The sequence below is a fragment of the Hydra vulgaris genome, chromosome 09 (assembly GCF_038396675.1).
Source record: "Hydra vulgaris chromosome 09, alternate assembly HydraT2T_AEP".
Taxonomy (NCBI): domain Eukaryota; kingdom Metazoa; phylum Cnidaria; class Hydrozoa; order Anthoathecata; family Hydridae; genus Hydra; species Hydra vulgaris.
Window position 1 is genome coordinate 26,197,501 of NC_088928.1, and position 15,000 is coordinate 26,212,500.

The 15,000-nt window shown below is 29.5% G+C and overlaps 1 protein-coding gene across 3 annotated transcripts in view; it reads right to left on the reverse strand.

Moving 5' to 3' along the window:
• Positions 1 to 14,907: 14,907 nt before the first annotated feature.
• Positions 14,908 to 15,000, reverse strand: part of LOC105847707 (tyrosine-protein kinase receptor torso) — a 64,416-nt gene continuing 64,323 nt past the window's right edge. For all 3 annotated transcript variants that reach the window (XM_065805176.1, XM_065805175.1, XM_065805177.1), the window contains one exon: positions 14,908 to 15,000. This exon is cut by the window's right edge and continues 510 nt beyond it. The gene's annotated coding sequence lies outside the window, so the exon portion shown is untranslated.

The following is a 15,000-nucleotide window of genomic DNA, read 5'->3' on the forward strand; positions in this document are numbered from 1 at the left end:
TATGAAGTTTGAACCCCCTCAGTCTGAGGGGTTTACAAATTTTTAAAACGTCATTTTGGAATGCTAAGATCATTTAAAGTCATTTTTGAATGCTAAGATATTAATTTATAATTTATCAAAGAATTTAGTTAAGAATAGTAAAAACAATATTTTTTGTTGTTCTCACGTTTCGAACGATGTAATCTTGAGAGTTTGAATTCAGGAATTAAGTGGGGCGCCCGGTAAGGTATTACTGTTTTTCCCAAATATTTGCCAAAGATTGATGTTTTTTGTGCGTCAGTGCGGAACAGTTCTCAAATATTTTTACGGTGAATACCGGTTATTAAATACTTTGTATCTATCTACCGTAAATATTAAACTAAAAAGTAAAACATTTTTTGCTGCAGGTGTCATTTATTTTCTTTCCATGATCCACTTGATTTTATTGTTCATTTCATCCAACCTGAATAAACAATTTTTCATTATTGGTTTTTTGATTTTTATCCTTAAAATGTTTTGTAAAACCAGGATTCACATCGTTTTTTGAACCAGGATTTACATCATTTTTTTGAACCAGGGTTCACATCATTTTTTGAACCAGGATTCACATCGTTTTTTGAACCAGGATTGACATCGTTTTTTGAACCAGGATTCACATCGTTTTTTGAACCAGGATTCACATCGTTTTTTGAACCAGGATTCACATCGTTTTTTGAACCAGGATTCACATCGTTTTTTGAACCAGGATTTACATCATTTTTTTGAACCAGGGTTCACATCATTTTTTGAACCAGGATTCACATCATTTTTTAAACCAGGATTCACATTATTTTTTAAACCAGGATTCACATCATTTTTTGAATAGGAAATTTGAATTGAAAAACAAATTGTTTTTTCACATAAAGTGTTTTATGAATGCTTTAGTTAAAAAAATTGTCAATGCATATGTTTTAAGTTCATTTAATTGCATTTTAATGCAGATAAAAAATATATAAAAATTCAAAATTTTACATTTATACCCATTTATAGTTTTGGATTGCAAAACTTAAATAAGTCAAAAGACGCTGCAATAAGTATTGAGAGGCAAATGCTAAACAACTCAAACTGTCAGTGTTTATTTAAAACACAGCGAATTAATGCTTTTGTCGTTGCTTTACATTATCAGTCAATAAAAGTAAAGCAACGATCTATAATTTTGCTTTAATTTTAACATTTTGAATTTGATTGCAAAATTATATACAGTTTTTGCCAAGATTAATACAAAATTCTACATAAACATTTAGTATACATGCAAATCCTTTACTGAAATTAATAATGCTGCATCTCACAGTTAGCACGGATCCTGTTAATGCAAACCTAGCTGATCCAAGAACACCACTTAAATGGGGTGATAGTGTACACATCAAAGAACTATGTGATGAAAATTTAATGTATTATTACTTCACTTACAATTACTGTAAGTGGCGGGCCTCCACTTACAGTAATTGTAAGTGGAGACCCTCCAGATGCTTTATCAAGTCGAATAGATATAATATATAATAAGAAATTATACCCTTCAGGGTATAATTTCTTTTTGGAAATAACTTGAGATGCAATTTGTTCTGCTGCTCTACATCTTTTGCTACAAAAGATTGAAGCTTTTCCACTGTGAAGCATGCACATTTAGTTCTTTCTCAATGATGGTTTGCTCTTCAGGAGGATGGTTTTTTTGCAGCTTTTAACAACCAATTCGGCAGTTTAGGCAATAACACATTGTGTCTTTTGTTTCAGGTCTCACTTGTATTTAATTGAAATTAAAAAACGAAAGAGTATAACTTCATGCCCCTCTTATTTCCTACGCGAAATTGTTCTATGCAATTCACAGAGTCGTTGCGGACCCGATAATCACTGATATTGATCTTTTTCTCGTAGAGTTTGCATATTCGATCTGCTTGGAATGAAGTAAACTATCTTAAACATTTTTTCAGATAGAGCTAGCACACAATTTTTTGAACCTTTTTTCATTGTAAACCTTTGCTTGATTTGGCATAAATCAAGCAAAAAATCATACCTTTTACAAAATTTAACCTGAATTTATATTGGATAACAACCCATTAACATACCTACAAATATTATTAATTAAAATCAATTAAAATTAAGGAAATAGTTACTTACATAATTACAAACTTAAATAATTACAAGGAAATAATTCTTAGATAATTCTTTGCTTTAATGGAAATAATTGTTTAAATTAATGACACGTGTCATACGTACTATTCTCCCTTTCATAAGACTTTCATAAGACTTTCATAGGACTTTCATAAGACTTTCATAAGACTGGCCCTTTAAACCTTTTGTCAATTATTTTAGTTATCTAAATTTTTATAAATTTTTTAGGTATCTTTATAAAAGCTTCATATCCATACTTTAACATTTTCATGCATTTTGACAGTAGTTTATACCTTAGAAAATGCTGATTTTTTCACAAAATGCATTCAACACGTTTTAAAAATGTGAAAGTAGTAAATGTAGCAATAAAACAATTAAAATAAAAATTGTTCTTAGGTCAGCTAGGTTTGCATTATCAGGATTATCTGTGTGTATCTGATTATTGCATTATCTGTGCTAACTGTGATATCCAAACCAGTTTTCCCCACATACACATCTTTAGACACTGTTTCAAGTTTTACCATAAAGGCAGCTTTCTAACATGTTTTTATCAAATAAGTCAATAAATATTGGCTTAAGATAATGTCCCTAATTACCAGAGGCATTTCTAGGTGTTTGATTATACAAACTTGTTTTACTAGTTTCTTTATACAAGTATGAAGTGGATAAATAGAAAATCGACCTAATAGAAAAACTGTGTTAAGCTACAAGTTCCACCTAGCTAAGCAGGTGGAGCAAGAAGAGAAATTCATAAACTAACCAGACAATCGATAAAATTATTCAACGTGAAAATTTCTTTGCAATCCGAGTTATTCCAAATTAAAACAAATTGCCCAACACAATTATTTTAAACAACTCGGTCAATATTTTCATAAACAGATACGGTAAATATAACAACGAACAATTGAGTAATTAATTGGCTACAATAAAGGGGTTTACTGGGTAAGCACTGATAAAAACAAGTTACAATGTCTTAATCGCCGTCAGAGACATGTAATCCGTTTAATTAATTTCGCGATCGGTTCTCATATTCCACAAAATTTCTTAATAAAATGAGAATCTTCAATGTATATTAGGGTGGAATGGAACTAACATTTTTCAGAAATACAACCTTTCTCCCTGATTTTTATATTAGCTATAAGAAAAATATAAAAACGAGGCAGAAATGAACAAAATTAGACAAGAATTACCCCCTGCAGCAATTTTTGACTAATACTACTTAATATTGGTAGCGTAAATTTTACATCAAATTTTTTTTTTTCAAAGTTACAAAGTAAAAACATATTAGATATGTTTGAATTATCTATTAGTCTTATGACCAAAATAATCACTTTTGAATTAAAAAAGTTATTGGAATTTTTTTAAACACATATAAAAGAAAGATATTTAATTCGAAAAAATTGAATATTAGGCATAAAATTTAATAAAATACATGCTCGACTTGAAATTTCAATACAAACCATACTTTTAAATGTTAGTAAGAATATATTATTTGTAAATAATAATATTATTTATATTTGAATAATAAAGTCGCTGTAATGTATAATATATATATTAAGAATGTTAATTAATCGAGTATGGTTTGTGCTGAAGTGTTATGTTTCTATATAGAGCTTAATACTTTGCTACGTTTACTTATACTATGATAATACTATAATATACTAAAACTTTGCTAAAGACATTTCAGTAAATAAAATGTTAAGATCTAAAATAGATCATCCATCAGATCTAAAATAGATCATCCTCTCTGAGCAGAGGCGATTTTACGGGCGTGTGTGGAGGGGGAGCGTTACACCATCACTACCCCCATCCCCAAAGAAGGTGATTTTCAAGTCGGTTTTTTTACGAATTTAGTCGGGTATTTGACACAATTCAGTCGGTTAAATTTTCTTTTAAAGGACTTTTTTATTAGAAGCCAGTCGGTACTTTTTGAGGTAATACCCCCCTCTCCTCATCCCTCATTTTATTCGTAGATTCGCCTTTCTATCTGAGGTGCAACTCCCAACAGGACTAGATGTGATGCGGCATATGATGTATTCGCAAGAAAATGCAACTTATATTACATATCACTTTTTCAAACTAAAGTTAAATATATAATATAATTACTAAAGTTAAATATATAATATAATTTTCAAACTATACTAAAGTTAAATATATAATATAATTTTACGGAAACTTCCTGGAAAAGCCAACGAAAAGAATGAAGCAGCTTCAACAGCAATGCAGTTCTTAAAAATTTGGGAAAAATGCAACATACCTACTGTTTCATCATTTACATTATTGACAAAGAGAGTTTATAACCTATTTGAACAGAGCAAAAAGCTGCAAAAAATTCCAATTGGTGACAGAGAAAATAAAAAAAACAACTTTCAGTTCTATAAAGACAAACTAGCTAAACTCTTTGATATATCTGCTTGCTAATGCAAAGATCTAAATAAATGCTGCTGCGCCAAAGTTAAAATGGTACCAGCTATGGAGAACACTTTTCTGGAAGATCAAAAGATTGAACGTAAAATGGGTATTGGATTAATTGACAAAGAAGTTACAAAAAAACTGTAGAATACCCAAAGCAAACAGAGCTCAAACCTTAATGATGCAGTGCCACTTGATTCTATAATTTCTGCCACACCTAGTACTTTAAAACAGCCTGGTATAAATGAAAAAACCCCATAATTATTATCTTCAAAGCAAATGCGATTGTCTCTCTTTTCACTTTCATTAGTCTGCAATCGCCAAGGGCTCTCAGACAGATCTGCTGCAGCTTTAGCATCACCTGCACTTGAAGATATTAACATTATTTCAAATGATAACAAAAAATATGTTGTTGACCCTTAAATTTTTTAATAAGAAGAGAACTATAGTGATGGTAGAGTACAAATATTTGATTCAGTAACCTTGAGGGGACATTTTGGGACTCTGCACTTTTCTTAGCGGAACAGCTGAAGCTATAAAATCTCAAATTCTAAAGTACTCTAAAAAACACAATATCATTTTGGACGATTTACAAGTGCTTGGGTGTGATGGAACAAATGTAAACACTGGAAACAAGAGTGGTTTGATTAGATTGATTGAGTTAGAATTCCAACGGCCTCTACAACAGATAATTTGTTTGTTACATGCAAATGAGCTTTCACTTCGTCATTTGTTTTCAGAATTAGATGGACCAACATCTAGTTCTAGATACTATTTAGGTACTATTGGAAAGTCCCTTGAAACTTGTGAGATCTCAAAGGTTGTTGATTTTCAATCAACAAACCATAAATGTAGAAATGCCAGAGGTGGACAGAAAAGTACTCAGTACAGAATAGCTTTATCTTTAGTATAGCTTGGCAGCTGATATATGCCAAGCTTTACTAAGTGGCACTTGTTCTGTCAATCTGGAAAAGCGAAGCCCTGGAAAACTGGCTCATTCTAGATGGCTCACCACTGCCAACAGGATCCTCAGAATATATATTTCTACCACCAGTCCTTCATTAAATTTAGTAACTGTATCAACATACATTATGCAAGTTTATGCCCCAATGTGGTTATCATCAAAAAAGAGTCTTCTATTTTTCATTGCAGCAGGCATCTATGCAACACAATAGTCAAATCACGGTATCTGCCAGATGCATTACGTAAGGTAGTAGACAGAGTTATTTAAACGAATGCATTCTTTGGTCATCAAGAAAATATTCTTCTGGCAATAATATCAGATGTGCAGCCACAAATCCGAGAATTAGGTGTTAGGCGTATACAGAGAGCTAGAGAAGAAAGAAGTATAAATGCTAATAAAACTAGTGTGCGGCAATTCAAAGTTCCGACTATAAAATTTATAGCAAAGAATACATGGGAGTTGATTGATTAGAGTAATACACAGCGAAAAGAGCCACCAATAACAATGCAGCTCACTGATGAGAAACTGAAAGAAGCAAAAGAGAATCACATTCAACAAAGTAATTGAAAAAGTTGCCGTGCCACACGCAAGCTGTAGAACGTTGTGTAAAGATGGTGACAGCTGTTTCTGCCTCGGTTTTAGGTAAAATAAAAAGAGATGATATGATACGTGTCCGCCTGCAATCAAGAAAAAGTATGTCAATATTTAACACCATGGCACATAATAACACTGTTTAGTAATATTTTTGCATTATGTATGTTAATATTATGTAATAAATTTACCTGTTCAACTCCTTTAAAATAAAATGTTAATAAACTAGAAATAATGATTTCGAATGGAAGAATACAACAATTCAATATTTGGAATAAAAAAATTTAAAATATGGAAAATTCTGGAAATTTGTCTAGTTTGGCCAAAAATTGCTGCAGAGGGTAATTCTTGTCCAATTTAACTCATCTTAGTCTCATTTTTTTTAGCATTCTTATAACTCATATAAAAATTTGGGAGGAAAATGGAATTTATAAAAATAGTTATTTTCACTCCACCCTAATGTATATAAACTAAATATGTATAAAAATTTATCTTTTGTTTATTTGTGAAAGTATGATTTATCTCTATTAATATTTTTATACCTTTTTGTTTTGAAACCGTTAACACTTAACGGTTTCAAAACAAAAAATGTCTTTCAAAATAAAACTTTTATGAAAAATAATAATTGTGTAAACGAAAAATTCTGTCGAATGAAATTCAATCAATTTTGTATCACGCGCGGCTTTCTGAAACAAAATCGTTTTGCCTACTTTTGACTTTACCCTAACTTATCCCATTTTTACAAATTAATTAAAAAATTTATTCTCTCTATTGAAAATACAATAGAATAATTTTAATCAGGGCCTTCGAGAGTGCCAATGGCGTCCGGTTCAAAAACAGCGCTGCGATTTCAAACCAAGAAATTACATAGTTTTAGTTTTTTTCAACGCAGTAATTATCTATTTCTGATGGTACAGCACATGGTATTTCTGTGTTACTATTAATTCTCTGCAAAAAAAAAAGGTTTATTAAAACTGATATTAAAATATTAGTTTTAATCAAAACAAATCAAAACATTAATTTTAAAACCAACGAAAAGTAATCAACAAAATCTTCGAGAAAGGTAAATAAAAGTAAAAAAAAAAGGGACTTAAAAATAAGGGACTTAAAAATGAACTTTTTGAGCTTTTCTGCCCGCTCAAATATCCAAATCATCAACGTAGCTCACCTTTTTAATAGAAATCTTCTTCAATCAAAATAATCCAAAAGTCAGTAACGCGATCCTAGTTCATGGTTGACCGGAAAGAGTTTTTTACAATCTTTAGTTTGCTAAATGATCATTCACCCTCAGCAACTAACACAGGAATTGTTTTGAAAATCCGGAGCATGATATAAATGTTCGGAAAAAGGCGTTTAAGCGTCTCCTTGAAGATTTGGTTGAGTAGCTGCAGCGGATTTTTTTACTTGAAAATTGTTTTGCGCGCATTGTTAAAACGGCGAACCTCTTCAATGAGATCTTTGTTCGCAAGTCTCGGATAAAACCGTGCCAGTTCGCAAGCTTTATTTTTAATGAAAATATCATCATATTCAACTAGATGAATGAAAACATATTGCCTTCTATCCTGATCAAACCCTGAATCAATCTGATGGATCAGACTATCTAAACCAACATTAAAAACGTTCACTTTGAATTCTTTTGTTTGGCTGTCATGGAAATGGGCGGTGTTTGATGCCTCATTAAAAGCGTTTCAATTTACCCTTTCTTTTAATAGCAAGTTCAGTTTCAAATTCTTGCGGTTTAGCTACAGCCTTTTCGAAAATTTGCAACCAAGAGCTCCTAATCCCTTTAATATCTTCCTTCAAATGTTCAATCAAAAGGGTTTTGCACCAAACTGTAGTTACCAATAAAAATTCAAAAGATAATAACCATATTTTTAAAGACTCGCTTGACTGAGCTGCTCACTGGTCAAACCCAGGTTTTCTATGGCATGTTTAAGAACTGCAACAACTTCTCTCAGCCTCTTGGCAAGTGATTTGATTGCGTTGGTACGAGAGCTACATCTTGTTATAGAAAGTCTAAGCAGTGAAATTTTTGTCGTTTCAGTGAGGATCTTCCATCGGGCAGGACTTGCATTAAATAATACATACAAAGATTTGACATTTCCAAAGAATACTTTGATCTCAATGGTTGATTCAACTAGTTGAGCCAAATTCAGACTGTGAGTGCTACAGGGAACGTACAGAGCTTCCAAATAATTTTTCCTTATAAGGCTTGAGCTCCCTTGTAATCACCTGACATTTTAGATCTATTATCGTAATCCTGACCAAAACAGTTTCAAATATCCAAACCTCGTCTTGCAATCACATCAGTGATAAGCTTAGCTATATCAACTCCTTTCTTCTTCTCAAAAGCTTCAACACATAAGAATTGTTTTTTAATTTTTTAATAAGTTTCTATTCCAGATAAGAGAAAATAAATAAAAAAGGTTATCTGCTCAGTGTCAGATGTATTGGGGGTACTGCGACTATGATGGTGACTTAGAAACCATCCTGTATTTTTTCGACAACTGCACTTTGGATGACACCACTACATTCTCTAACAAACTCATTTTGAGACTATGGAGAAAGGTAATAAGCACTCATTCTGGAGCCCTCTTATATCTTCCAAATGGGATGCAATGACGGGGTTTTGGCAACTAATAAGCTCCATATCGGCTAAAGTTGCCATTTCCCTTCCCATTCACGTGTGTTGTTTTACCTTAACGTTAACAAAACTTTTTAAAAACTTTTTTTGGTTGGTTTGTGAAATAAAATTTATTTCACAAACTAACCAAAACAGGAAACCTACCTTTAAAATTACCCAATCCTAAAATTGATAATCGTTTTACAAAGCAAACAACTGTATTGATAATTGATAATCGTATTACAAGGCAAACAACGGTAAACTTTTTAGGTGTTATTCTAGACTAAAATTTATCAACATATAAGCACTCCTGAAAGAAAACTTTCAATAAACATTGAAATGATGTATAAAGCAAAACCATTTTTAGATTTAAGATCTTTAAGAAGTTTATATTTTTCCTTTATACACAGCTATTTAACCTACGGTGATATTGTATGGGCAAGCACCAGCCACGCTAAGTTTAAGAAAATTTATACTAAACAAAACCATGCATGTAGAATTGTATTTGGAGCAACAAGAACTAAGCCTTGTGAGGCACTTCTACGTAAACTCAATGCCTTAAATGTGTTTAAAATCAGCATATTCCTTGTCATACAGTTCATGTATACAATAAAGCAAGGACTGTCTTTAACGATATTTTATCCTTATTTTAGAGAGGTAAGCCATACCCCACCCCACCATTATAAAATGTTAAACATTGAGTATAAAAATTTATTAAGAACACCCCATGTAAATACCCCACCATATTCTCAGAAAATAATTTTGTAACTCATGTACTTTAAAGTTTGTACAATGTACTTTAAAGTTATGTTCTTATTCTATTCAGTACCGGGGACCATTTTTGTGTAAAAGCTTTCAGCATATTGTTAATATTTAAGAAAAAATATTTCCGCCATTCAAATCTAAAGTATGACGTTTTTTAAAACTTAAGGAATTAATAGGAGATTTTCTCTGTCACTTTTAGAAGTTATTAAACTAAATCAATTAACTAACTAACTAACCTGCAAACATTCCATTCCTGTTTGATGACGTTCCTCCTTTTCACTCTGGTGAGTAACTTTGAAGCTCATTTAGCTCAACTTTAGGTAAATTGTTTGTTCGAATCACATGTATTATGTGCACCAAATGATCGTAAAGGAAAAGGAGAGCTCATTGGTTCCTTTTGACCCTCGTGGATTGACAGGGAGACATATTCTAATGACCTTTTATGTAATAATTTATAAAGACTTTTAAGGTACAAATCTAGTAATAACAACAATGGTTATAACAAAAGAGGATGTTAGAAAAAAAAAAACGATACAAAAAGCAGTACTAACTGAAGGGCTTTATAGATTGTTTGGAGAAGAGGAATTTTTATTGGTCTGTGTTATGGTTATAAAATCATATCCTTTGAAGTCCTATTATCCTATTATTGAAGTCTTATTATCCTATTTTTTGCTTCTTCTACTGCTTTTTTAGTAGATTAAGCAGAGTTTTGAGCAACGAAAAATTTCTTTCAACCCATTTTCTAATTAGTTTATAAACAAAGTTTTCAATATCACATTACCGCGTTTCTGCAGATCGGATGTTTTACTCGAAAAACACAAATTGTTTTAGAAAATAATTGGATAAATAAATATAAATTAGTTGTATTTTATTTATGGTTTTGACGTTAAAGTGTTTGGTACAGTCACTGCTTCTTGTGTATTTTTTTTCTTTCTTTTAAAAACTATTCTATTGCATTATGTTTTATTGTTAAAGATACTATTTAAAATATTTTTACTTCCAGCAAATTTGTTCAAGACATTAAAATAGGTTCACAATAGACCTTTACATCAATTTCCTAAGGACACTCCGTCGTAAACAAAATATTAGTGTTTTTTTTTTTTGGTTTTATATTTCTTAAGTCGACAATCACAAAAATAACAATTTAAAACAAAAATTTTAATTTTTTTAAAGTTTTTTACAGACTCAAGAAGTTCCTAACCGATCTCGCAAAACTTTCCCAGAGATAGCTTTGAACCACCGATCCCATTATTCTGGGGCAAGCGTGCTACCAATATCTAAAAAAAAATATAAAACTTTCAAAATCATTTTTAAACTCTCAATCAACTTATTTAGCCTTTCATAATCAACCATAAAACAAACAAAAATAAAACTCATTATTTATCAAACAACTTGTTTAACCAACATCAATGCTTATCCTAACCGTAAGCAAAAAGCCTCATTTCAACAAGTTTCATTAACGCATTGAATTGAAATTTCCACCAACAATTTCAGCAAAAAGTTTTTTTTTTTTTAAAGGTTTAAAGTAGGCATTCCGTATTATTTAAACACAATGCAAAAATATAACGATTGATAATTGACCGGGTCCTGGTAGAGGAAAGGCGGCTTATTTGCGTAAAAAATGCGACGCTCTAGTTCTCTCTTTTGCGTTGACTGCTTCAAAGCGAAGATTTATCAGCTATCATTATAACTACCAAAGCGCATCATCTTCTGTGCCAAAAAAATTTTTTATTTAATGATAATAATAGAATTTAAAATTAAATTTTTTTTTATGGGCATTTTTATTTGGAATACTAAAGTTTCAACCTCAAGTTAAAAAAAAAAAGTTGAATTCTTATAGTCTGTCCTTAAATGTTTTCTATTTATTGTAAAAAAAAAAAATGTCTCTTCCTTTCAAAAGCCCTGATTTTAATTAATTTATATTGTGACAAAATAATGTTTTATTGTTTTGAGTTAAGTATGTTCAATTTTTATTTTATGCTTGAGTACGATTTATATTCATATATTTAATTACGATTTATTGTTTTTATGTTGTTTTTAGGCACTCTTTTGTAAAAAGGCGTTTTAATAATATTTTACGTACTCTCTCTTGTAAAAAGCTTCGAAAGATAAGATTATTGTGATCATTTTTTAGGAGCCTTGTTTTTATTTGTAAAGTATGTAATATATATATATATATATATATATATATATATATATATATATATATATATATATATATATATATATATATATATATATTTTACGCCAAATGTAGACAAAACTTATCCAACAAAAAATAGAAAAAAAAAAAATTTTGAACTCTAAAATATATTATATGAAACTTGAAATTTGTGGATAATATAGTTTAATATATAATAATATAAAGGGTACAAATAACTAAATAGTATAAAGAACATTTAAAAAAAGGGATTTTAACTTCAATTATTTCTTTTATAAAATAAATAACCGGGAACTAAAAAAACTCAAATAACTGCTTAATTGAATATATATTTACATTGTATTAACAATATTAAGCTGTTGTTATTATATTATGCATGTATAACAAAAATATATATATGCATTTGTTGTATTACAAATATACTTTGCAATTAATTAGTATACTTTGTAAACAATTTTGTCCAATAATAACGTCCATTATCTTTAGTTATAAATAGTGTGAAATCAATCAACCCGAAGTTATATGGTGATTCAACTTACCTAAGAAATTTGATGCAACTTACCACGTTGGCATCAAGGTAATTCTATTTAATGTGTATATTTAAATAAATTTAATTTTTTTATTCCTGTTTTTGTCTGTGGTGTAACTTCAAATTTTAGGCCCACCCGCAATCGGTGACAATCGGACAAAATACAACTTATATAATAATTTTATGTTTTTAATTATTGACCCACTTTAGAGATTTATGTTTTAAATTTTAATGAATTATGAAATTTTATGAAATACTTAATTATTATGAAATTTTATGAAATACTTATGAAATTTTAATTCAATTTTATTATTAATTTGTAATCTTATGGCACAACTAAAAGTTGTTTTCGATTTGCATTAAAATGGATTAAACGTTACAAATTTTTTTTTTTTTTTTGGTTTTAATTTTTGTTCTTTACTTCGTAATATATAACAAAAATCGTAATATATAATTAAAATCGTTTACAGGGTATAATAAAATGATAAAAATCCACAATATTGAGTTATACAAAAAATATATAAAATAATACTGTAGAGTATTGAATATTACATTATAAAGAACGCGGGAAACTTGCAGAAGACCAGAGGTCTTATCATCAATTGAAGATGTTACTGAATTTTGTTTCATTCAATGTTATGGGCACAAATCAACATCAAGTTTGTATTTAGTAGTTGTACAGTACAGATGAGTATTCTAAGAGAAGTCCTTGCAACGACTCTTTATCTCTGCAAATCGGTCATTGATCACTTTAGAAAGTTGAAATTAAAAGCAATGGTTGGCTAAATTTTTTACTAAAAATTTGAAATCAAAATAAAATTTAATAATAAACAAACCAAAAAAAGAACACAAGTCTCCCATGCATATCTGCACGGGAATTAAAAGGTCTAAAACTTTTAATTGAACCAAACAGAAATAACTTTCAGGCTTAAAAATAGGCCCCTTTTGTCTGGATACCCATCCCCTTTCAGTTGCGGGCCTATAATTTCGCAACTGTTTTTTATTTTGAAAGTTTTTTTTTACCTCCGACTATTACTATTTTTCTTTACTTACCTCTTACCTTCCGTTTACCTTAGTTTACAGTTTTAAAAAACTTTGAAAACAGAAGTAATAATCATATATAAAAAAACAAAAAACTTTTAATAACTTTTGCACTTTGTAATTTATTACAATAAGTTTTTTTATAGCTGATATCGTTATAGTTATACAATGTTAAAATATTTGGGAATATAAAATAAAAAACATCCATTAGAAGTAATATTGTGAAGGTAAAATTTACAGGTAAATTACCGCCAGGTAAATTTTAAAATTCTTTATTAAAAAAAAGAAAATATTAATTGTTAAATTATATACTACTCAAAACGTAATAAAAGTTTTTTTATTACGTTTTGAGTAGTATATAATTTAACAATTAAAATGTAATATAGCTGTTAAAATATATACTCCATGAAATGTTCGTTTTTTTAAATTTGCTGAATATTCTTTTAAAAACTTTAAATAAGTTCAATTATATTTAGCACATGTAATGAGAAAAGTTTTAATGACACCAGATTGCAGCGAATAAATTGTAGAACAAATATTTAAAACTAAAACCATTTCAAAATTTGCAACATGAAAAAAAGAATATTGGTTTAGAAAGTCTCTATTAAAAGTAACATTGAGACAAAATAGCAGGACTATACTAGACTGGTGCAGCCAATACACTGCAGTAAGTGTAAATTGTAAAAAATGTATAAATTTAAAAAAAACATTTAGCTTAAAAAAAAAACAATTGGTAGTAGGTAAAACTCTAGTATACCTGTTACTTACTTTTGATCCTAAATACAACAGGATCTCATTTGGTTATCTTGCATTCGAGCCAGTGACGTATCAAGTTTTTTGGGGCCTCGATCTATTTTAAGGCAGGAGGTCTCTTTCTATATCATTAATTAAAGATTTAATTTTAAGATTTTTTTTTAAATTTATTTTGAATCGGGGCCCCAATTCAAAATAAAAACCCTATCCTTAATCCAGCACTGATCGGTACTTCTACATTTTTAATTAACGCGGGAAGTTTATTATTTTAGACATTCATATAAAAATTATAAAAAATAAATTATAAAAAGTATTTTGATTAAATTTTTTGTTTTCATTGGAATATTGAAAGGCGTGTTTTGAAAGGATGTATTGAATTGAAGGTAATGACTGGTTGGGGTAGTAGTAAAAGTATCGAAAACATCCAAACTGAACCAATTCGAAAAGGGATTTTCCGGATTAATATCGAGAATAAAATCGAAAATCTTAGAAGCAGTATAAATGATTAACATCGAAATAATAAAAAATTAAATAATGTCAGAAATTAAAAAATGATTATGATTCATTTTTTTGTAACTGATAGATTGCCTGCCCAAGCCAAACCCTCAGTCGATGTAGCAGCACACCCTGCATGTTCTTCCTATTTGTCAGTCGATATAGCAACACTACTTGCAAGTTCTACCTATTCTAAATGAGTTTCGTTTTTTTTCTTCAAATTAATTCCTTAGAATTAATTACCGATATTAATCCAAAAAAAAGTTTCGATTAAAAAAATTTCGATATTAATCCGTTTTTAGAGCAATTTTTTTTTCGATACTATGTTATTTTCGATAAAGCACTGTTGCAACTATATTGAAAAATTACATTGCATGAACAAATTTTTTTTGAAAATCTCTGGGCAAAAAAAATATTTTAATAATATTATATGAAATAAAATAATAAAAAAAGTTTTAGTTGCATTTTTTAAAAGTGAATTGAAAAAACAACTTTTTAACTATATTTTTATAAGTTACAACAAAAAAATATTGTCAAGA